We start from the raw sequence: 21,705 nt of genomic DNA, 5'->3' as shown, positions 1-21,705 counted from the left end.
GGAGAAGGAGAGGGGGTACAAGTTAGAAATGGCAAAACTTAAATTAGGAGGGCAGTTGGAATTAGAGAATGCGAGAAGCAAGAGAGAAGCTGAAATGGAGAGCAAAAGATTAGATTTTGAGAGAGAGAAATTAGCGTTTGAACGTGAGAAGATGGTGAGGGAGATGGAGCTTAAAACTAAGAGTTTAGAGTTGAACCCCTCTGGTGGCAGCACTCCATCCGTGCCTGCAGAAAGTAGGTTTTATTTTCCTAAGGATGTGATCAAAGATTACAGTAAGAATGAAGATATTAGCCAATGGTTTAAAGCGTATGAGTTAGCATTGTTGGCCCACCGGGTCCCTGAGAAGGATTGGGGAACGGGGTTGTGGAGCCGCTTTACAAACGAGGGGAGAGATACCTTGTTGAGCCTTCCTGCTGAGGATAGGATGTCTTATACTCATATGAAAGATGCTTTAATGCTGAGATATGGCTTAACTCCAGAAAAGTACAGACAAACCTTTAGAGAATGTAAGAAGTTGCCTGGTACTACGTGGGTTGAATATGTGTCTTTTTTCTGCAGAACCATGGATGGTTGGATAAAGGGTAGCAAGGTTGATAGTTATGATGCTCTTTATGATTTGTTTGCTTGGGAGCACTTGTCTAATAACTGTTTTCCAGAGCTACGCCAGCACCTTGTTGACAGCAAGCTATCTAACCCTAGAAAACTTGCTGAGGAGGCGGACCGCTGGGTCAGTACCAGGGTCCACAAGGGTCCAGTGGGAGACTCAGCCAAAGGTGGGCAGGGTCCCCAGCAGAAGAGTGGGGGGGACAGGGGTAAACAGAGGGAGTTTCAGAAAGGGCCCCAAAGTAGTCCCCAAGGGAACCAAGGGAAGGGTTCCCAGCCTCCCCCTGTAAAGAAGCCAGAGGCCCCGACAGGTAAACCTGTTCACAGGGGCCCCATGACCTGCTATGCCTGTAAGCAGGTGGGACACCGTTATTATGATCCCCAGTGTCCCATGAAGGATTCGAATGCACCGCCGCGTGCACCCCCTCGTCAGGTAGCGAGTGTAGCCCTGGGAGGGGATGAGATGGGTGCCCCCGGTGGGTGGGGTCCCGCAGAAATGTCCCTGGTCTCTTTAGGAGACGTGGAAATGGTCCCTCCAACCCCTCTGCCTAGTAACACTAAGAAATATAGGCAGTGGGTGACCATTAATGGCCATAGGGTGGAAGCTCTCAGAGACACCGGAGCGAGTGTGACAGCTGTCAAGTGTCACTTGGTGTCCAGAGAGCAGGTGGTCCCTCATGCATTCTACCCCGTTGTAGCTGCTGACAACTCACAGAGTCAGTGTGAGGTAGCTCAGGTTCCTTTTGAGTGGGGGGGGGTCTCAGGTACTCTTCAGGTTGCTGTGAGGCCCGCCATGCCTGTTGATTGTCTCTTGGGCAATGATCTGGAGGACTCCCCTTGGGCTAAGGTGGAGAGAAAAGCGCATCTGGAAATGTTGGGTCTGCCTGAATGGGTGTGTGCGACCACCCGGTCCATGTCAGTCAGTAAGGGTGTTGATGGGGCCCTGGAGCCTGAAAGGATGGCCCAGGTCCCAACCGTGAAGAGAAGAGGCAGGGGGCGCGGGAAACCGTCCCCCATTGTTCCCGCGGTCCAGGAGGGAGCAGACCCTGAGGGGGATGCCCTGGAACCGACAGGAGAACAAGTGGCCGAACTGGGAGACCTGCCCGAGCTGACCCATTGGCAGCAGGATGGTGGTCCCTCCAGGGAGGAATTTTGTGCTGAACAGAAAGTGTGCCCTTCTCTTGTGGGTATGAGGCAGCAGGCCTCAGCCCAAACGACAGGTGATCAGTCAGGATCACATTGGGTCTACTGGGAGAACGATCTCCTGTATAGCGAGCCTAAGGCTGCTGAACCTGGGTCAGCCCGTGTGCTGGTGGTACCCCAGCGCTTCAGAGCCTTCCTACTGGGGTTGGCTCATGACGTTCCGTTAGCTGGACATCTGGGGCAGGACAAGACCTATGACAGGCTTGTCACCCATTTTTATTGGCCCCAGATGAGAAGGGATTCAGATATCCATTGTAGGACCTGTCAAACTTGCCAGGCAAGTGGGAAAAGTGGGCGGAAGCAGAAGGCTCCCCTCCAACCTTTTCCCGTCGTCAGTACCCCCTTTGAGCGAGTGGGAATTGACATTGTGGGGCCACTGGACCCCAAGACAGCCATGGGCAACAGGTTTATCCTGGTCTTGGTGGACCATGCCACCCGGTACCCGGAAGCCATCCCTCTCCGAACAGTGACGGCCCCCGTGGTGGGACGGGCACTGATGGGTGTTTTCTCCCGCATGGGGTTCCCCAGAGAGGTGGTGTCAGACCGGGGCACCAACTTCATTTCGAATTATATGAAGTCTCTGTGGAAGGAGTGTGGGGTAACCTACAAGTTTACCACTCCTTACCACCCTCAAGGTAATGGGCTGGTTGAGAGATTCAACCGGACCCTAAAAGGCATGATCATGGGTCTTGAAGAACCGATGAGGCGTAAATGGGACGTCCTCTTGCCATGCCTGCTGTTTGCTTACCGTGAGGTGCCACAGAAGTCTCTAGGGTTCAGCCCCTTTGAGCTTTTGTATGGTCACCCGGTAAGAGGACCTTTGAGTCTGGTCAAAGAAGGCTGGGAGCAGTCTCCCAGGAAACCTCCCCAGGATGTATATAGTTACATGCTGGCCTTTAGGAACCAGACTCGGCGCTTCAGAGATCTTGCTCAGGCAAATCTGGAGGCCAGCCAGGAAGAGATGAAGCGGTGGTACGATCAGAATGCCACTCTGGTTGAGCTTCAACCTGGTCAGAAAGTTTGGGTCATGGCCCCTGTGGAACCTTGTGCGCTCAAGGACAGGTGGACTGGACCATTTGAGGTTGTGGAGAAGAAGAGCGATGTCACCTACTTGGTGGACTTGAAATCTCCCAGGAACCCCTTAAGGGTCCTGCATGTCAACCGGTTAAAGCCCCACTTAGAAAGGTCCGAAGTGGGCATGCTCCTTGCCACAGATGCTGGGATGGAGGAGGAGAGTGAGCCTCTTCCTGACCTCCTGTGTGCAAAAGAAAAAGATGGGTCAGTGGATGGTGTTGTCCTCTCTGACACACTGACCCCTGAGCAGCAGCAAGATTGTCGCCACCTGTTGGTACAATTCCCTGATCTGTTCTCCTTAATCCCTGGTGTCACTCAGTGGTGTGTCCATGATGTGGACACCGGGGACAGCACTCCTGTGAGGCACAAGGCCTACCGGGTGACTGACAAGGTCAGAGCATACATCAAGGAGGAGGTCTCCAAGATGTTTGCCTTAGGGGTGGTTGAGTCCTCTAGCAGTCCTTGGGCCAGCCCAGTGGTCTTGGTCCCAAAGGCTGCAGCGCCTGGTGCTTCACCAGAACTTCGGTTCTGTGTGGATTACCGAGGACTCAATTCGGTCACCAAGACTGACGCGCACCCCATCCCCAGAGCTGATGAGCTCATCGATCGGTTGGGGGCTGCCCGGTACCTTAGTACGTTTGATCTAACGTCTGGGTACTGGCAGATCGCCTTGACTGATGGGGCAAAAGAGAGGTCTGCATTCTCCACACCAGATGGGCACTACCAGTTCCGTGTGATGCCCTTTGGGATGAAGAATGCCCCTGCCACATTCCAGAGGTTGGTTAACCAGGTATTGGCCGGGCTGGAAGATTTCAGCGCCGCCTACCTGGACGATATAGCAGTGTTCAGCGCCAGCTGGGAGGAACACTTGCGCCACCTCCAGGAAGTGTTGTTGGCCCTGCGCAGAGCAGGCCTCACAATCAAGGCTAGTAAGTGCCAGATTGGGCAGGGTTCCGTGGTGTACTTGGGGCACCAAGTAGGGAGCGGCAAGGTGGCCCCCCTGCAACCCAAGATAGATACCATCCTGGCTTGGGAACCGCCCAAAACCCAGACTCAGGTGAGAGCCTTCTTGGGTCTCACGGGTTACTACAGGAGGTTTGTCAAGGGGTATGGCAACATTGTGCACCCCTTGACCTCGCTGACTTCCAGGAAGCAGCCGAGACTTGTGATCTGGACTGACGCCTGTCAGAACGCCTTTGACACCCTGAAAACTGCAATGTGTACAGCACCGGTCCTCCAGGCACCCGACTTTTCAAAAGAATTCATTGTCCAGACGGACGCTTCAGAGCATGGTGTGGGGGCTGTTCTAGCACAGATGAATGAGGAGGGCCGAGACTTACCTGTAGCCTTCATCAGCCGGAGGTTACTTCCCAGGGAACAAAGGTGGAGTGCGATAGAGCGTGAGGCATTTGCTGTGGTCTGGGCGCTGAAGAAGCTAAGACCCTACCTGTTTGGGACTCACTTCCGGGTTCAGACAGACCACAGGCCCCTCAGATGGTTAATGCAGATGAGGGGTGAGAACCCAAAGCTGTTGAGGTGGTCCATTTCCCTACAGGGGATGGACTTTACGGTGGAACACCGCCCTGGTACAGATCACGCCAATGCTGATGGTCTGTCCAGATTTTTCCGCCTTAGTGATGAGGACTCCCTGGGTGAAGGGTAGTTCTCCCCACATTTCAGCTGGAGGGGACACGTGTTAGACCTGGCATCATTGGCATGAGTCTCTCCTCCATTTTTTTCTGTTTGCCTCCTCTGTTTACGATGTTTTTGCTGGATTAATGCTTTGGGCACTGTGCCACTGCTGATCAGTGCCGCAGTGCAAGTGCTCCCTATGTTAAATTGTTACATTGATTGGTGTTACCATGATTGGCTTGGTTGACTTACTGTTCAGACCCTAGTCTAGTGCACTGCGTGTGCCAAGGGCGTGTAAGTTAACTGCTGCTGGTGGGCTTGCAGCACTGGTTGTGCCACCCACAGAAGCAGCGTGTAAAATGTGTCTCAGGCCTGCCACCGCAGCGCCTGCGTGCAGTCCCTGACTGCCATGTCGACTTGGTAAGGAAACCTACTTACCAGTCTCTAAACCTTCACTTTGCCACATTTCAGACACCTCTATGGTAGGCCCTAGGGCAGGGTGCATTGTTGGTAAAAGGTAGGTCATGCCCTGATGTGTGTGGCATGACCTAATAGTGAATTACAGCCATTTTCGTTTTTCACTATTGAAGGGCTACCTGCCTCCAATAGGCCAGACTGGGCAGACGGATTATTAACTCCATTATAATCTATCTGACTCAGGGAGCATGGTAGCAAGTCGAGTTTAGTATCCCTGAACTCAGAATTTAATAACACACCCTTTAGGATGGATGGTTTTTAAATTCTATGTTTGAAAATAGCCCTTTTAGAAAGTGGCTATTTTCTTGTCCAACTATCTACCGGTCTCTGCTGGTTTGGTGTGTGTGTCAGGGGCTGGGTGGCTCCAGAGGTCTGAGTGAGTCAGTGTGGGGTGAATGGGGCGTTTACACATAGAGTGAGGGAAGAGTAGCCTGCCCTGCCTGACACAATACTGGCTCCGCCTCCTGCTGGGCGACTGATAGCCCTGCTCCTGCCAGTGACAATACTGGCTCCGCCTCCTGCTGGGCGGCTGAGGACCCTGCCCTGCTCAGTGAATAGGCCAGGTGCCTCTGCCTGGCAACACCCACAACAAACCTGAGATGGTGGGAATCTCCCTGCTTGGACAAAGGGAACAAAGGGAAAAAGGGGTATAAGAGAAGGACCCCTGAATCAAGAACTCAGATCACTCCTGACAAGGAAACCTGTACCAAGGACAAGAAGCCTGCTGATCTAAGGACTTGCCTCCCCTTTCTGCCAGAGTGCTGTTTTGCTGTGGAGGAACCTGAAAGCTGCTTCTTTATTTTTGCCAAGGAACAAGGAGAGAGGAACTTGGTGTGTACTCTCTGAACACTTGCTAGGAAATCTCCAAGGACTGGAAGAGTGCCAGTCTCCTGTTGAAGTCACAGGGCCAAAGGACTTCACCATCTACTGAATTGCTGAATTGCTGGAAAGTGTTGTTTCCAGTACACCAGGGAAAATCTGCAGTCTCGACGCCAGCAGCAACGCCAGTGAGCAGTGGGTATCGGCCCCGGCTCCAAGTGACCCCGTCTCGACGCCGGTATCAACGCCAGTGAGGAGTGAGTATCGGCTCCACCTCCAAGCGACCCCGTCCCGACGCCGCTGCTGATCGCATCGACTCGACGCCCTTCTCGACGCCGTGAGCGCTGCTCCGGCCCGACATCCCTCGACACCGCTGCGGATTGACCCGACTCCGAGGCACGATCGACGCCGACCTCGGCACCGACATCTCGACGCCGTGGATCCTCGTTTTCCTCGTTTCTCAAGGTACTGTACTTGTGGGGTCTGTTGCGACTCCAGGCTCGACGTAGCGCTCCTCGCGGTCAACGCCGAACCTTGGGAATCTTGTAGACTCGACGTCGTGTGACTCCTGTGGGGGTTACATTGTTGCCAAAGAACTGTGCTCAGAAGAATACTTTGCTAAAGAACTATTTGCCAAGAAGAAACCTTACTTGAACTATTATTTTTCCTTCCAAAGAGTATTTATTAAGACTGTGGTATATTTCTGTCGTTATTTGGTCTTGTGCTAAGCCTTATATAAAAATACTATTTTTATAATAACTTCTGTGTCGTGTCCATCTGTAGTGTATTCACTTTATTACTGTATGTGGTCATAAATGCTTAACACACTGCCTCTGAGATAAGCCTGTCTGCTCTGCCAAGCTACCAAGGGGGTAGCAGGGGTTATCTGAGTGTGTAATCCCCTTTCCCTGACTAGAGTTGGTAGGTCCCTATTTGTCAGAAGTGTATACCTCTGCCAACTAGAGACCGCCGGTTCTAACAGCCATCACGTGGCTGTTGCAGGGAGCTGGGGGGCATCCACGGGATCCTTTCTCTGTGCTCTGGCTCTTTCCTCCTCGCGGGCGCCATTTTGGGGTCAGGCAGACCCGACTCGACAAGACCCCACGCGACATGCTGGGGCGGACGGCCGCAGCGATCCGGTTCCCAGCAGCCGGACACCGGCGAAGACGGAGAGCGGCCCGGCCGCCACTCCGGATGTGTGCCCTGGGTTCCTGCCGCTTAGGTAAGGTCCTGCCGTCCCCGGCCCCGGATTACCGCTGAACGTCCCCCTCTGCAGCCTGTCGTGGAGGTGACGGCCGGCGGGAGGCGATCCTATGCGAGGGTGCACTGTCTTGCCCCGCCACTGTCGAGGCCAACCACCGAGTGCTCCTCCTCGCCGGTGCCGTAGTCAGGGGTAGGTGTAAATGGGCGCCATCTTGTCGGCAGGTCCCGGGGCGAGCAAGCTCTGAAAATCACCACAGGTTCCGTATTTTTCAGGAGTCCGCGGATGTCATCAAGCGCAGCTCCTGTTCCGACACCCGTGGATACGGCTGGAGGCCGGATTTGACGATGTAATACAGCCTGCTCGTCTGCCCGACCACGGAGCCTCAGCAGAGCGCGTCTACCATCGTAGCCTGCTTGGCCACGCCCCCCCTATAAGTATTCATGATGACAGACAAAGTTAAAGTAAGTGACCTTAAGACCAATGTCATGAAAAAACTATGAATTATCAATGAGTTAAACATGAATCAGATGTAAACTTTTGCTGAGTAGAATCTATAGAGTAAAACGGAAAATTTTAGCAGGAAAATTGACCTTTTCTTCAAAGATCAATCTTATTTGAACTTGTTACAATGGTAAATCAGATTTACTTTTGCTTGTGGTTTAGGATTAAGAAAAGCAAATGTTCTATGATTGGTTAATATTTAAAAAACCCTTGGTCAGGTCAGTTTGTCATTCGTTGTTACTGAAATCTAGTATTGCGTCAGCTAACAAAAGAGTAGTCAAAAACAGTGTTTTGAGGAGAATAATAATTCAATTAAGAGGAAAACAGTCAACTATTAAGTTGAAGTGAAAAATTATAGACTGAAAGGAGACAAGAAAACATGCAAGGAAGAATAGCAATAATCAAGTCTGTTAATGAATGTATTAAAGAACCAATTAGGTCATATATTTAAAAAATTTAAACAAAGAAAGTATTGGAAAAAACACAAAAATGAAGGGAAAAAAACAGTAAGAATCATGGCCTGGGGAGACAGAAAAAAACTAGTAAAAAAATAGGAATAAAAGAGCATGAGAAAGAACATGAGGATAAAGATAAGAAAATATGATAGAAAGTAAAAAGAGAATATGTTATGTTATATGTTATAGTGGACTTGTACCGCGCACAGATACTCAAGAGTGTCCTGGCGCGAGAAATGAAGAAAATCCAATGTGGTAAGGCCATTAGCACGACTCTGGAAATAGAAAAGTTTTCAATTGTTTTTTAAAGAATCTAAGATCTTGGATATTCCGTAGCTCCTGAGGCAGAGCGTTCCAAGTAGTGGCTGTTTTGACTGATAGAGACTGGCCCCGTAACCTAGCCCTGCGGAAGCGTGGAATCGACATCCGTCGATGGGTGGCGGACCGCAGCGCTCTATTCGGAACATAAAAGGCAAACCGCTTCCGAATATACATAGGGCCAGAATCATGCAATGCTCTATGCGCCAGAGTAAGAGTTTTAAATTGCACCCTCTGGGCAACAGGCAGCCAATGCAGATCGCGTAAATATTTGTTTACGCTGAGTCTTCCCGAGATATTAAACAGAAGTCTGGCAGCGGCATTCTGTATAGTCTCCAGTTTTTTAAGTAAATATCTCGGAATCCCCACATACAAAGCATTTGCACAGTCGAGGCGGGAGAGGATAAGAGCACGAACAACAGTTTCCTTAGCTGACTGTGGCAGCAGCGGAAGGAACCTTCTTAAGGACTTAAGGATGCCAAAGCACATTCCAGACAGTTTCTTGATTTGGTGGGTAAACCGTAAGTCCTCTTCAAACCAAAACCCCAGATTTTTTGCTGGGGCACCCTCAGACTTCAGACGAGGAAAGTCGGGAGGCCAAAGAGATTCTCTGAAGGTGGATGGAAATTGACCGTACAAGAGGACCTCGGACTTATCCTTGTTACATTTCAATTGGGTGAGGGCCAACCACCGGAAGACCGCGGAGAGGCAGTTCTGGGCAGTCTCAGTTGACAAATCAGAGTCCTTCCAGGTGAAAAGAAGTTGGGTGTCATCCGCATATGCAATTATTTTTGCACCTAAGTCCTCTGCCAAAAAGATCAGGGGAGTCAGGTAGATATTAAAAAGCAGAGGGCTCAAAGTAGAGCCCTGCGGGACACCAGTAGACATCTTCTTGGCAGTGGAGGAGAAGGGAGGCATCCATACCTGCTGGGTCCGGTCATCAAGGAAAGATTTCATCCAATCCAAAGCAGGACCAACAATACCGACATTATAAAGGCGGGTAAGAAGCAGTTGGTGGGGTACCGTATCGAAGGCGGGAGAGAGATCAAGTAGAACCAGGGCTACTCTGCCGCTCGCGTTGATGCACTCCCGAATTGCTTCAGCCATTTCCACCAAAGCGGTATCGGTACTGTAGGATGCCCTAAACCCAGACTGCGCTGGGTGGAGAAGGCCAGATGTTTCCACATAGGACTCCAGCTGACGAAAAACCACCTTCTCACAGACTTTTGCCATAGCTGGAAGAAGAGAAATAGGACGGTAGCTAACTAGCTTAGTCGGGTCCAAGGAGGGTTTTTTCAGAAGTGGGAGGAGTTTGGCCTGTTTCCAACTCCTCAGAACAGCAGTGGTCTGAAGAGATAAGTTTATAATCCTATTGGCCTCAAGAGAGACCACCTCAGCGACACCGGCTAGCACCCTGGCAGGAACGGGGTCGGATGGAGACCCCGATTTAAGAGATTTAAGGATGGCCAACGTGTCAAAATCGGCTACAGGTGCAAACTTAGTGAAAAGAGGGGAAGGAGCTGTAGGGACTGAGGACAGCGAGAAAAAAGAGTCATTCAACGGAAGGGGGTCCAATCCAAGACTATCTTGGATCGTCCGAATTTTTTCAATAAAAAAGTAGGACAGTTCCTCACACCATTCAGATGAGACTGGGAGGGTAGTTTGTTCAGAGACAGGAGATAGAAAACTTCTAACAATAGAAAAGATCTCTTTGCTATTGTTGCTGGCTTTAGCAATTCGCACGGCATAAAAGCTGCTTTTAGCTTCCCCAATGGCTGCATAATAATTCCTCTGGGCTTTGCGCAGGGTAATTTTGGCCAAAAGACAATAGTCCCGACGCCAGTGATATGGACGCCAGTGCCGATAAGGGGTTCTGGGTTCTGAGGTGAGTTTTTGGTACACCACAATTCACTGAGGGCCTGGGTTCCTGCGCATAGTTCTGCGCATAAGCAGAATCCCTGCAACATGGCGCACCTAAGTAGTGCCTTAGTAGTGCTTGTATTAGTCCACAACACCCTCACTCTGGTTTCCGGATAACAGGAGTGACAGTTTAGCCTACCTGTGTTTTGACTATGTAGGTTCTTTCAAGCTTGATCATTAAAAAGGTTATTTAATCTGAACCCTAATGCTACTGATATACTGTAGATTTACTGTTAGTGTCCTAATGGAGGTCGATATTCCGGCTCATAGCCGGGCAGCCCTGAAACGTCATCTGGCGCAGTATGGGGTGCCGGACGATGGTATGGCTGTGATTTTTGTGGTAAGTGCCGATGCGTTGTTTCCGTTTGAGTTGTTCTACTCTTGGGTTACTTTGCCGGCGGTGAGTGAAGACGATGATACGTTCCACACCTATACTGCCACGCAGCTACCAGCCAACTATACGCAATATAGGACTCAGGAAATTCCTATTTCTGCCTGGCAGCATAGCATTTGGTTTAATGGCGCCCTTCCCCATGCGGTTATACCGGCGAGAATGGGTCCTTTGTCGATTGCAGGGGCCACATGGCCGGTACTAGCCGGATATACGCCTCATCCCCGCTATCTACAGGTAACGGTGGCTGAGTTGCGTGTGCTTCACACAGCCCTTATTATAGTACATAGGGCTTTAGTGCAGTACGTGTCTCGCAATGTGCAGGTGGGGGCAACTGCTGTTGCGGGACAACCGACGGACCACCACGCGGTGGTTGTTATTAGTCCTGTTATGGTTAATTCGGTTGTGGGCAAGCGCCCCCAGGATAGGGATGATTTCCCTTATTGGCTTGCTGAGAAATTTGACCAATTGGAAGCGGTTTATCCGCATACGACTCCTGTGGAAAAACACAGGATCCTTACCATTACTTTGCCGAAGGACTTAGTCTCAGATATGGCCGATTGTGAAAACTGGGGTAAGGTCTTTGCTGCGACATACTCGAAGTGCTTTGGCACTCCGTCTCTGTCGGTACTGCCCTCCGTTATTAAACGTGTTCAGGAGAATCACGGTGCGGAGGCTGCCGTGGAATTGGGAATGCGGCTTGTCGGTGTGTTCGATGTGGTTGCTACCATGATACTGGGCAACCTCAAAGGAGATGCTATGCAATTCCAAGTGCTTAACAAATTAGACGCGGTGAACGAAGACGACAAGCCGAGGGAATTCGCGAAAATTATCGCGAACGCCTATAAACAAGTTGGAGGGCGAAAAAATAGGAGAAGCAGCAACAGAAACAGGGGTCTCGTCCTGCCTCTCCAGTACAGTCAGGTAGTGAACGCACTTATGATCTGCGTGATCGTGCTACTATTAAGTCACCTGATCGATTTCAGGTTTCTGAACAACGTTCTCCTCGTTCTTCACACGAAACATCGGCTTCAGAGTCCGGTGGCGGAGGCGCTGGAAAAAGTCGGGGTGCCCCGCAAGCACGTGAGCAGTCCCGACAGACTGACGACAAAGGCAAGCAAGAGGACTCTGCACGTCAACGACCCCCGTTTCAGAAGAAGAAAGTTGCTGCACTGACAGCGAGGTATGCCTCAGATGGTACGGACGCAGCTTCAAAACCTGACATGGGAGTTAACGCTGCTAGACAGCGCGGCGGAAGTTACAGTAGTGCGACAAGCACTGCGTCCATATCTGGTGGTGACAGCAACTGATATATTTGTGAATATTGAAACTACTGACACTCGGGTGTCTCCCCCTGATAGACTGTATAATATAGTCATTCAAATTGAAGGTGACAAACAACGTACAATCCAAGGTTTTTTTTGGGATAATCTGACCACTACCTATGATATTCTGTTGGCGGGGGCAGATTGGCCCCCGGCTTTCGTTTTAGATGCTCCTAGAGGGGAGGAGGTAATCCTCCCATCCTTTGCGCACACAGTGCCTAAAGTCCTAGCTAAAAAGTTCGCCGAGGAATGGGCTCAGGTGCAAGCGCCTGCGTTATATCGAAATCAGGTTGGCTGGGATAAAATGTCTCCCGGCCATGAGATTCCGTTGCGGACTACGCCCCAACCTCAACTCCAATACCCCATGCATAGAGAAGCTAGACCTCACGTCGCGTCGATCCTTGAACAATTGGAATATCAAGGAGTAATCAAAACATGTGTGTCACCTATGAATAATCCCTTGTTCACTGTGACGAAGCCTGACGGGTCATACCGCCTAGTTTTGGATTACCGGCACTTAAACTCTCATTGCCGGACCTGTGCAGTACAGAACACCCACAGTTCGGCTCTCGTCGATAGTCTCGTGAGAGAAAGGTTTAAAACCACACTTGACATTTCTAATGGCTTTTACAGCCATAACCTGTCCTCTCTTAGTAGTGAGTGGACGGCGTTCACCTCTGGGGGCAAACAAAAATAATTCAAAAGATTACCAATGGGCTATAAGAACAGCCCAGGAGTCTTTGCCGCTCGCGTGGTCTCCCTCTTGGAGGGTATAGACCCTGATGCGTACTCGTATGTGGATGACATTTATCTCACAGATGACGAGTTAGACCCGCATCTCCGTCGCGTTGATCGCATTATTGTTTTGTTTGCAGACTTCGGTTACAAATTCAACTTTGCGAAGTCACACATTGCGGAATATACAGTGTTGTTCTTGGGGTACGAACTCAACAATGAAGGTCGTGGATTGGCTCCGCACTTTCTAGAGAAGTGCGCATGCCACCGTGCTCCTACTTCACTGAAGAAATTACAATCCCTGCTGGGTTTTTTGAATTTCGGTCGAACTTACATCCCGGATTATGCCCAGCGTATCAAGCCGCTTTACGCCTTGGTACAACCTACTTTTTCCAAATCTTGTTGGCTGCCAGAGCATTCAGCTATATTCCAGTTATTGCAAGCTGATCTTCTTGCTTCTAAGTACTTACTGACGCGTGATAACCACACTAACCTGGTCATAAGAATAGTGCCCGGCGCAGTTGGTTTCACATACTTAACGTTCAATGAGGGCGACACCGTCCCCATTGCTTACAAATCTCACTTGTACACTTCAGCTGAACTGCGTTTTAACCGCTGTCGATAAAGTTCTGACGGCGGTGCAGATGGCGATTCTGAAAGAACGAGCGCTGTCGCAGGGAAAACGCATGTTGGTGGTAACACCCTATCCTGCCCTTGAGGCGGTGACGAAAGCAAGTGTACCGAATTCTAAAGCTTTGCATCCAAGGTGGATGCAATGGGCCACTTCCTTGACCTCGCCGGACGTCACTTTTATCTTTGACGCGGCACTTCAGACTCAGGAGTTTTTGCAGTATGAATTCGTTCATCCGGCTCCTCTGTCCTTGCGCCCGCTCGAGGATTATCATTGTGTCATATACACTGACGGTTCTGCGCAACCCGCAACTGGATCAAAGCACGCCTATTCAGCGGCTTGCGCAATTGTAGTCGGTACTTTCGTAAATGGAGAATTCCAGTCCGATGTCGTGCATACGCAGTCATTGGGTGATTGTACCGCGCAGTTGGCGGAGCTTCGTGCTCTGGTGCTAGCGCTAGAGTTTGCTGATCCCCGAGTCACTACCCTTATAGTGAGTGACTCCTTTTATTGTGTTCAATCTTACAACGACAATCTACATTTTTGGTCTCAGAATGACTACCATGATTCCAAAGGTAGCACGATTAAGCATAAACTGCTTTGGGTTCGAGTGGCAGATCTTAAAGAATGTCTGCCCCTCGTGAATGTAATTCACACTCTTGGTCACAAACGAGTTGGTGTCCATGCTGTCGGCAACAGCCTAGCTGACGAGGCAGCAAAAACAGCAGTGGCGACATATTTAGTAGCAGCAGTTACAAGATCCAAAAGTAAGATCGATGATGACATCTTGGCAGCTATTGCTGCTACAGAGCAGGGAACGAAGCCACCGAGAGGTTTCCCTGCTCGTTACCATTATCGCTTAAGTCCTGATAAAGTCCCATTAGTGAGGATTAATGACGTTGGTGACAGATTGATTCCCAACGCGGACTGCAGACCTTCTTTGATATTAGCGGCTCACGAAGGCATGGCGTCCGCCCATGCCGGCGTTGCAGCTACTGTATCTCTGTTACAACAACGTTACTGGTGGTGCGGTTTGTATAAACAAGCCAGAGCTTATGTTCTTAATTGTGACATTTGCCAGCAGATTAAACCTTCGACTGCGGCGCGCCCACCACAAACTCAGTTGTACATTTCTAATAAACCATTGGGTTGTGTTTATTTAGATCACTGCGGTCCTTTTACCTCTAATACTGCGTACAAATACATCTTGGTTGCAGTTGATTCGTGCACACGTTTTCTGTGGGTGTGGCCACAAAGGAGGGCTGATTCTCGCACTGTCATAAAAGATTTGCGTGTCTTTGTTGGGAGTTTTGCATGTGGTACCTTTCATTCTGATCAGGGCCCGGCGTTCGCCTCTAAGGCATACAAAGAGGCCATGAGAAATTTGGGGGTCCAAGTCAAATTTTCGTCTCCATACCGGCCTGAGGGTAATAGTGTAGTGGAGCGAATGAACCGTGACTTAAAGCAATCTTTGACAGCCAGAGTTTTGGGTACTGGCCGTAACTGGCTAGCCCACTTGTATGACGTACAACGTGCACTTAATAATCTCCCTAGAAGGTCTCTGGGTGGGCAGACCCCATACATGATGCTCTTTGGTGTACGAATGTTTGTTCCAGACCTTGATGGTCTAGACATGGCGGCGTCAGCCGCACCCTTTGACGTAGATGTACACTGTGCTGTATTACAGAATCTTCAAGAAGCCAGAAACAGTCTAGCGAAGAAACACGTACCCTCCTCATCTGATGCTGAACTTCAGATTCCAGTAGTCGGCTGGCTACCTCGAGTTGGTGATCTGGTCCATGAGAAGGTGGAGAACAAGAAGGAGTTCGGCCCCTCTTATCGTGCACCGGTTCCAGTGCTTGGAGTACAGGGTACTAGAACAGTCATTTTACCTCCACTTCCTGGTCGAAAGGATAACAGGTACATATCGATTGACAATGTCAAACTACAGCGAGTGGCCGATTCTTCTTAGTATGACTCCGGCGGTTTCCTGCCCTTCGATGCTGAGAAATTCTGTTGTGGCCCGAGCTTCTGACATAGTGCCTGATGTTGCCATCGAGATGCATGCCGTTACTGGTCCCTTGTTGCCACAAACACCTAGTGGTGTGCTTAAAGAAGTTGAGTATGCTTATCCTGCGGATGTTACCTTGCCTGTTTTACAATCTACCACAGTTGCCCTCTCACAAGACTCTTTTGATTCTCGTTCAATGACTTCCATGGCCCCGTCCAAGGTTTCAATTTTTGTGGCTTGGTTCAAAAGACATTTTTTAATACCCCCTTGGACTTACATTTGGCTGGTGCTCATATGTGTTTTTTTGTTTATGTCCATTGGCTTTGTGGTAGTGTTTTTTAGACTTATCAATGGACACTACCTGAATGAACGGTCTACGATTCGACTAATTAATGGAACTTTGGCCCCCCACTCCTCATCACACATTATGAAGAGGGACCAGACTTTTGTGAACATTACTGCCTGGCCTGTACGTGATGGGATCGCTTGGGATGCCGTAAAATTTCAAATTCATGGCCCCACTGAAGTAATAAATGTGCCAAATGTATTTCGTGTTTCTATGGGTGATGTCGTTAAGCAGAACATCCACTCAGATGACTGGGATGTTCAGGCCATAGAAGCACTGTTTTCTGATTTGAAATATTATGCTGAGTTTGATGCTGAGGATTTGTATTTAGATACTGCTAATTCTGATGAACAATTTTGTTATCAACATTATGGCACGCATTTCCTTCACAAAGCAAATACGTTTAGAAATTTTGTAAATTATACACAATGGGAACACTGCCCCGCCCCTAGGATGGGCAGCTCTGCCACGTTAGTGGAGAAGTTCACTTATTTTTCTGATTTTAGTGTGTCTAATCCGGCCTCCTTTTATTTTAAGGTTGCACCTGAGTCTGCTTCTAAAGTTAGACTGACACACACCAAATTGTTGTTTTCCAAGTCCTTTATAGACGAGTTGGCAATTGGCGGGTATGATCTGTGGAAAGCTACAGTCGATCTTAAATCGGTTTGGGGCTCCAAACAATGGCAAGTACAGGGTACAGGAGCTTTGCATCGCGCCTGTCTTATCCCGATTCACATGTTATTTTTAAATTCATCAATTTTTCAGACAACATATTTTGGATTGGCTACTTCTAAAAAATTAAATTCTCCCTCCGGTCCGGGTCTGGGTGCTTATCCCAATTGGGGTAATCATACGGATCTATCACTTGCTATGTTGCAGACACAGGTTTCCAACACGTCCTTCAATATTTCTGAATTGAATCTGGAAGGGTTGTTGGTGTGGCAGACGAGTTCAGACTCCTGTCAACATCGGTTTCTGGATCTAAAACAGGGGTATACACAGGTTCGTGAAGACCCCCGTTTTGAATCTTCTCACACGGTGACTACCTACTCAGTAGGGAAGTTATGCCAGTCTTGGCTGCAACATTCCACTTTAGCGTCTGTTAAACTTCATTTAGCACGATTAAATGACAAAATAGATTTGAATGATTTTGTTAAGGGTTTTGCTGTTGGCAGGCCCAAACGATGGGTGTATGCTGTTTATAACGAAGTTTGGAAGTTATCACAAATTGAGGCTGCATCCAGATTACGTGCTATTGATCAAGCCAATATGGAAAAGGTGTTGGCTGTAATAGATAATAGTATTAACACCCTCTCTTCTAGAATTTATACCTTAGATAATATTGTATCATCTGTGGTAGACATTGTGCAGGATGATTTGTCTGTATTGCATCATGGTCAAAATCAGTTGCGTTCTTTTATGCAGTTTGCATGGATGTTGCAAACTTTAAAGTCAGGGAGAGTCCCTTGGGATTACATGAATACTTCATCTTTGTTCCTTCCTTTTAATTTAACTGCAAAACAGCAATTCATGTCCATGAAAGATGCTACATATTCATTACTACACATTGAAAAGTTAGAACCTTTGCCTTTTTTCTGTTGCTGAATTGAATTCTGCTGTGTGGCTTGTACATGGGTTGATCACGTTACCGTTCCCCCTGTTTAAGTTTAGTTTGTGCATGAAACATTATGCGTTAGGCAGATATGAACAACTTGGTACCACCTTCCTGCACGAAGTTTGGTCACTCCCTTTCACATATAGATGTGTGAGAGACGGCAAGGAGGTTTACTTGAAAGGTGAAGAGTTCACTTCCACTCCGGATCACTCTGTTGTGTGTAGGCACATTCAATTGCATGGTGCATGTAATGTGCACGCCCCTAATTTAGCTTGCGTCCTGAAAGGGATTCCTGTGCCAGTTATAACGCCGTCTTTTACGCTACTTGCTAACTGTAGTTATTTGCTATTAAATAATGAAGCTTGCTGTGGGATGTTAGTGGGAATTCCCTACATAGTGACTGTATCACAGAGAGTAGTTTGCTGTAATAACGTCCTTTTCCCACCCCCGCATGGTCGGCTCGATGTATCCATCTGGCCTTCCGTTCCAACCTTGAAAGCAGAGTTCAACAAGATGAGCAGAAGAAGGGCTCTATTGTCTCAAAAAGAAGTCGCGTTGACTTCGTCCAGGGAAACATTTGTCCTTCACGTAGCAAACACCCGCACTGAGGTGCAAGCGTTTTTGAATACTGATCTCCCACTTCATTTTGGGACCCTGATTCAGACTATCTTTAATGCCTCGTCAACAAGTGGCATAGCTCATTTTTTTAAAATTGTGGGCTCCGGCCTCGTGACCTCTTTTCAAACTATTTTTGGTGTGATCCCGGCCTTTTTTCATTCTATTTTTTCCAGCGTCTTCGGAGGTCTCCCTTTACTTCTCGCCCTAATAGCTGGAATACTGTTGTTGATCTGCACCCTGCGCTATGGATGCACGACTTTGGTCACACAACAACGTGTCCTGCCTGCTCCATCTTCGTAACCGGATGCTTGAATACTATGGCACTTTACCACTGGCAACTTTAAGCATAGCCTATGGATTGTCCTTCCGGTTTCCCTATTTTACTTGTGTGCAGCCCGTCTTTCATTGCCTAGATTGTCCGTTCCAATGGGCTATGGATTTGTGTCTGTCGAACTCGGTGTCTCCTGTCCCGGATTATGATCGGCTAATGAGCCCCTTAGTGGCTCATGAGTTGGACTGTTCTGGAGTCGGGATTATGGCCTGTGGAGCAGCACATGGAGTCCTTGGGAATTGGGACATCGGAACGGCTGCGATTGACTTCTTAGCAAGAAGTTATCTTGAAGAACACGCCAGTTGTCCTCGTCTGGTGCTGGAGGCTCCGGTGGTTGAGGAGAATGTATGTTCATTCCCCGTCCTGAACTGGATGGCAGATAATTTTGCGGAACGTTCCAATGATTTCCTCTTGGAAGCTGTTGCAACTTATTGTGCCTATACATTGATGGATTGACTTTTGTACTTTCTTTTCGTCCTACGTCCGTCAATGATGTTTTTTGTTATCCTCTACATGTTTTTTTTAATCCGTTTTAACTTTTTTCTTTGTTTTTTTCTTCGAACTTTTTCACTTCCCTTATATGGACTTATAGTTCATGCCCTTGGTTCCGTTCTATCAAACTTGAACTCTGCGTTCTTGCAAGTGCGCCCCTACTGGTTAGTGGTCCGATCAAGGGGGGGTGTAGTGAAGATCGTTATCTACATATGTACAATGCTAAGTTAGCACAACCGCGTTAGATGTTAGAAAGCCATCTTGCCGCTTTTGCTGCTTTTGCACATGACACTGTAGTCACATGTTATTAAATTGAGAAATGCTTACTCGACTTTGCTTCACATGAGAACTATCTGTTGTTAACATCCCAAACAGTGAGCAGCGACCTTGGTCTGTACACAGTGTAAAGAAACAGTCTGGGTCGCTAGACGGTGCATGTTGTTGAGTTCAGGTTGATCGGCCCACTAGTTTAGCCATAACACGCACGCAGCTGCAAATACCTGAAAGTCGAGTGCTTTTAATATTGCAGTGTTACATGTTTTCATTACATTCGGAAGAAGAGCGTTCCTAGGAGCAGAACATAGCTGATCCTGTGATGTCAACTCTCTGAGCTGATTTTTACGGTATGGGGTTCCCCATTCAAGCCTAGAGATCTTTTATTAGTCTAATAATACTATTAGTGTGTTAGAGAAAGGAAGGTGGCTTAGATCCACTGTCATTTTAGTATGATTGCTCCTTTCATTTTCTATGGTATTGTAACTATGCTGATGGTTTTGATTTTAATCGTTTGTCTGCTAATGTTAGCCAAACTGCTGCATCTTAGGACACGAGGGGCCCGATTCACAGAACTAACTTAAGACAAAATCCTAAACTTACTACCATTTTGGTATTCACAGAAGGCACTTACTCATTTTGGTATTCACAGAAGGCACTTACTCATTTCGGTATTCACAGAAGTTAGTAGTCCTAAGTTTAGGACTCCTAAATGCCTTCTGTGAATACCGAAAGTCTTAAAATTAGGATTTTTCGCAGTTTAGTAGTAGTATAGTTAGGACTCCTAACTTTAGGACTCCTAAATGCCTTCTGTGAATACCGAAATTCTTAAAATTAGGATTTTTCTCAATTTAGTAGTCCTAAATTTAGGACTCCTAAGTTTAGGACTCCTAAATGCCTTCTGTGACTACCGAAAGTCTTAAAATTAGGATTTTTCGCAGTTTAGTAGTAGTATAGTTAGGACTCCTAACTTTAGGACTCCTAAATGCCTTCTGTGAATACCGAAATTCTTAAAATTAGGATTTTCTCAATTTAGTAGTCCTAAGTCTAAACTTAGGACTACTAAATTGAGAAAAATCCTAATTTTAAGTTCTGTGAATCGGGCCCGAGGTTTATAAAATAAACTCTTTAAACTTTTACCGTGTCTCTGTTTATTCTGTTGTGGACTGGTACGAGAATAATTACGAAAAGGTATTTCTGATTCCCACCATTCCTGAGAAATATACTAAGTCGCTTGTTCTGGGTTGTCTATACATTGGGACCGCCGAGCTAAACCTCGGATAACGAATGGGACACTGATGCTGGCCGGATAAGGGGTTCTGGGTTCTGAGGTGAGTTTTTGGTACACCACAATTCACTGAGGGCCTGGGTTCCTGCGCATAGTTCTGCGCATAAGCAGAATCCCTGCAACAGTAGTTTGTTCAGAGACAGGAGATAGAAAACTTCTAACAATAGAAAAGATCTCTTTGCTATTGTTGCTGGCTTTAGCAATTCGCGCGGCATAAAAGCTGCTTTTAGCTGCCCCAATGGCTGCATAATAATTCCTCTGGGCTTTGCGCAGGGTAATTTTGGCCAAAAGACAATAGTCCCGACGCCAGTGCCGTTCCAATGTCTTACATGCCAGTTTGAGATCTCTAAGAGAGGCTGAATCCCAAGGTTTAGATGGAATAATCCTCGGCCGACTAGCAGAAGGGACTTTTGACACCGCCCTGACTCCTAGACTAATCCTCGAAGAGAAACCATCAACCACATCTTCTAGATCATTGGTGACCGGAGGCCCGGTCAACGAGAGGGCCTCAGAAAGGGCAGGAATATTAATCCTGCAAGTCTGTATATTATGAACCGGAAGAGGACGGGGCAAATATTTCCCTATGGACCAGGAAAAATGCATCAGATAATGGTCGGACTAGGTGACCGGCAGAGGGTCCGATGCTAATAAAGCAAAATTGGAACAGACCAAGTCGATTATATGACCCCCTTGATGGGTGTGGGATTTTATCCACTGTGTTAGGTGAGCCAGATCGAACAGGTCAGCAAGTTCCCTGACACCAGAGGCTTCAATACAATCAAGATGAATATTAAAATCACAGAGAAGGAGGAAATCGGGGAAGCGCAAAGCGCGTGGAATGATCGCATTATCTAGGGCCTTAAGACATGCACCCGGTGCCATCTAGAGTGACATGGGGCGATATAACAATAGAAAAATCGAACGCCTCCCCCTCTACTAGCCCCACCGCGGCTTCACCAGAAAAGGCCCAAGTGTCTCTGAACACTACAGCAGTTCCACCCCCTCTCCCTATTTTCCGATCCAATCTTGCAATTTTAAAACCCAGCGGAATAGACTGTTCAATCGAAGGGGCACAGGATTCATTAAGCCACGTTTCAGTGATAAATAACAGGTCTAGGGATTCGTCTGACAGAAGTTCGTGGATGTCAAGAGCATGTTTAACCAAGGAACGTGAATTGATAAGAGCTGCCCGGATAGTAGTTGATCGCTTAGTGCACAAGGCGGGGATACCCTCCTTCATGCCAAAGCAGAACTTGCAAGCAGGGCATGTCCTAGAGAGATTCTGAAGGACTGCCCATTTCTCCCCACCATTACAGCTGACATTATTCAGAGCCATCAGTTGGCTTCTACTGAACCTCTTAGCTCCCGTCTCCTCTGACAAAAGACGAGCAGCATGACTAGCGCTGGTCGCTCTCGGGACGCGGACGGGCGCAGACAGGCTTA

At 48.1% G+C, this 21,705-nt stretch overlaps 1 protein-coding gene across 2 annotated transcripts in view; it reads right to left on the bottom strand.

Moving 5' to 3' along the window:
- TBC1D10C (TBC1 domain family member 10C) overlaps window positions 1–21,705 on the bottom strand; it is a 349,369-nt gene that overhangs the window by 78,028 nt on the left and 249,636 nt on the right. The window lies entirely within an intron of this gene.

This window comes from Triturus cristatus, chromosome 4_1 (assembly GCF_964204655.1).
Source record: "Triturus cristatus chromosome 4_1, aTriCri1.1, whole genome shotgun sequence".
NCBI classification, from domain to species: Eukaryota; Metazoa; Chordata; class Amphibia; order Caudata; family Salamandridae; genus Triturus; species Triturus cristatus.
The sequence above is the reverse complement of the archived record's forward strand: the minus strand, read 5'-3'. Positions and strand labels throughout refer to the sequence as shown.